At 36.3% G+C, this 2575-nt stretch overlaps 1 pseudogene; it reads left to right on the top strand.

Moving 5' to 3' along the window:
* The first annotated feature begins 317 nt into the window (after positions 1-317).
* LOC102838281 overlaps positions 318-2575 on the top strand; it is a 20759-nt pseudogene continuing 18501 nt past the window's right edge.

The following is a 2575-nucleotide window of genomic DNA, read 5'->3' as shown; positions in this document are numbered from 1 at the left end:
AAGCATGGACCTCAAGTACCAAACAGTACTCTCAAGGAAAATGAGACTGATATTCAGAGGTAAAGTGTTCTCAGATCCATGTGTTATTCAATAGAAGGGAAATTTCTATTAACTTTAGATTTCAAGTCAATTATATCATTCAAAAATATATACTAACTATGCAATAGAAATAAACTCTATATCATACTTATTAGAAAAGAAAGAAAAAATATGATAAGTCCAATAGAAGAAAAGACTCCGAAGTAGCAAAGAAAAGTCATTATAAATAGAAGATACAAAATAAAATGGTAGAATTGATTCCAAACATATAAGTAATCATGGCAAAGGTAAGTGAATTTGTTTCACCACTTAAAAGACAGGCATTCCTAGATTGAATCTGTTATTATCATTAATACACCATGTTGATGGCTATAGTGTCATATTTAGAAATAATGGCACAGCAATGTTGAAAACAAGGGATGAAAAACATATCAGGTACATATTAACAGACAAATAAAGCAGAACAAGAACACTAATGAAAACAAAACAGACCTTTATTTTAAAAAAAAAAAAAAAGCGAAACAAGCATAATAAAAAGTAACCTAGTTTGACGTTTACAAAAGAAACCTAACATCAAGAAGATAACATTCTTGAATCTAATAACACTAAGAACCCAGAACCTAAAAACAAAGATCCAAAAGGTGATGGTACATATGTACACAATAGTTCTGCTTTTGGGTATGTTGTTGTTGTTAAGTGCCGTCGAGTCGGTTCCAACCCATAGTGACCCTGAACAGGGTTTCTGAGGCTGTAAATCTTTACGGGAGCAGAAAGCCTCATCTTTCTCCCTTGGAACAGCTGGTAGTTTCGAACTGCTGACCTTGAGGTTCGCAGCCCAATTCGTAACCACTACGCTAGAAATTTGTTCCATATGTGCACAAGGACACATAATACAGAATTTTAATAATCACAGTTTTGTTTTATACAGAATTATAAACAGTCTAAATTATATTTATAAAAGGGAAAGTTCAATATTACTGAAAAAAATTACTACAGAAATTTACTTATCAATACAAGTAAATCACAAGAAAATTTTTTATTGAGTAAACTAAGTTGCAAATTAATATCTACCCACTCCTTACTTCCACCACTCATCTGTCAATTTTTCATACTGTGGTGGCTTGTGAGTTGCTGTGATTCTGAAAGCTATGCCACCAGTATTTTAAATACCAGCAGGGTCACCCATGGTAGATAGGTTTCAGATCAGCTCCTGGATGAAGACAGACTAACTACTTCCGAATATTTGGTCACTGAAAACCTTATGAATAGCAGAGAAACACTGTCAGATATAGTCCCATAAAATGAGCCCTTCAGGTTGGAAGGCACTCAAAATGCGACTGGAGAAGAGCTGCCTCCTCAAAGTAGAGTTTACCATGATGACACGAGTGGAGTAATGCCTATGGGAGAAAGGCCCGTGGGACCTACATTTTCTGATGGGGCACAACTCAAAATGAAGAGAAACAGCTGTTAAACATCCATTGAAAAATCGAAACATGGAGTGTACAAAGTATGTACCTGGGAAAATTGGAAGTTGTCAAAAATGAAAGGGGAAGCATAAACATCGATACGTTAGGCATTAATGAGCTGAAATGGACTAGTATTGGCCATTTTGAATCTGACAACCACATGGTTTACTATGCTGGGAATAACATATTGAAGAGGAATGGTGTTACTTTAATTGTCAAAAAGAACATATCCAGATCAGTCATGAGGTACAATGCTGTCTGTGATAGGATAATATCCAAGTGGGGGAAGGATCAGAGAAGCCACAGATGCCTGACAGAACTGTCAAGATAAAGGTGTGGTCTCTCACTGCTGTGCACTTCCATTTAGGTGACAAGAGTAGGTGCCTGAGTGAGTGGACACCCCCACCACCAACCCCCGAGTGTTCTACTGTAAACACAGATCTCCACAAAATTTAAAGTGACAGTTTCCACTTAAAACCAAACAACAGTGCAAAACAGCCACAGTCGGCCCTGAACTGTTTATCACTAGGAAAAAGACCTGAATGGGAATTGTGGAGCAGGACAGGCAGACTAAAAAGGAAATAGGCCAAAAATTAAATCCTGAGTTATGTCACGATGATCAACAGTGGCATCTTGAAATTTCTCAGGAAGAAGAATGAAAAGGGAAGCCTATCACCTGATCACATCTACCTAGAAGCAATCAGAAAGCATAAGAAAATACCAAAATACACACTCATCTAAGTATTAAGGCCACAGATAACTCCTAAATATGGCCCAAAACAGAAAGAGATGACCATGTCCAGAAACAACATAAAGTGATAGAGACAAATGAGCCAAAAGTAGACCTGGAAGATGGGCAGGCTTTGAAAATGCCTGAGAAGGGATTCAGAAAAATGATTATAAAATTTATCAAAACATTATATAAAGGATTTCAGAAAAATAAAGAAGTCAGGAAAGTGCTACAGGAACAATCAAATAAGATAGATACAGCACTGGAAACAATTCAAAACCTACAGAAACAAGTGCAAATGATTAATAACAGAATATCAGAAATGGACAATACACTGAAA

Source organism: Chrysochloris asiatica, unplaced genomic scaffold (assembly GCF_000296735.1).
Source record: "Chrysochloris asiatica unplaced genomic scaffold, ChrAsi1.0 scaffold00015, whole genome shotgun sequence".
Taxonomy (NCBI): domain Eukaryota; kingdom Metazoa; phylum Chordata; class Mammalia; order Afrosoricida; family Chrysochloridae; genus Chrysochloris; species Chrysochloris asiatica.
This window is presented reverse-complemented; position numbering and strand designations above follow the sequence as displayed.